Raw genomic sequence first — 878 nt, 5'->3', positions numbered from 1 at the left:
TTTTTTTTTTTTTTGAGGCAGAGTCTCACTCTGTCACCAGGCTGGAGTGCAGTGGCACGATCTTGGCTCACTGCAACCCCTGCCTCCCGGGTTCAACCGATTCTCCTGCCTCAGCCTCCTGAGTATCTGGGATTACAGGCGTCTGCCACCATGCCCGGCTAATTTCTGTATTTTTAGTAGAGACAGGGTTTCACCATGTTGGTCAGACTTGTCTCGAACAACTGACCCCGTGATCTGCGCGCCTCAGCCTCCCAAAGCGCTGGGATTACAGGTATGAGCCACTGCGCCCGGACATTTCACTTTTATTCTAGACAATCTCCATTAGAAAATTGAGATGATGTTTCTCTGTAGCCATTTTCCTCCCCTCATGTTTGATTCCTGTTTCCTAGCCACTGCAAGAGACCAGTGCCCACACCCTTCCCACTATTGTGTTCACACTAATAGTAAGCTTTGATCCTCAACTATTCCTCGTCAGTCTTTCACCCTTCATGAGGTTTGAAAAAGGTCTTCACTCCCGTTTCTTTCAAAAATCTGCTGTCAGCAAGCTGTGAAATTTAAAAGTATTTCACAACTGAGGAGTAAATATTTGAAACCGTTAATTTTTATTTCTTTTATGAATATTTGTATTTTACTTGTAAAACAAATTGCTAAGTCATAAAAAACAATATTTAACTGAATCATTTGAAATATCTGGAAAAGCTATTGGGAAAAATATTTGGTCACTGTGAGTCCAGAAACGAGACAACAGGGAACTATCTGATGGTGGGCTGCCGCTAAATTAGTCCATGCAAAAATCCCACTTTGAGTTTGATTGCTGTATTTTTCCCTAGTTCTCCTCCCAGCTGGAAATGCTAGAGTCCTTCCAGAAATCAGAGCAA

The sequence above is a fragment of the Rhinopithecus bieti genome, unplaced genomic scaffold (assembly GCF_001698545.2).
Source record: "Rhinopithecus bieti isolate Rb0 unplaced genomic scaffold, ASM169854v2 scaffold_38779, whole genome shotgun sequence".
In the NCBI taxonomy this organism is placed as follows: Eukaryota; Metazoa; Chordata; class Mammalia; order Primates; family Cercopithecidae; genus Rhinopithecus; species Rhinopithecus bieti.
The sequence above is the reverse complement of the archived record's forward strand: the minus strand, read 5'-3'. Positions refer to the sequence as shown.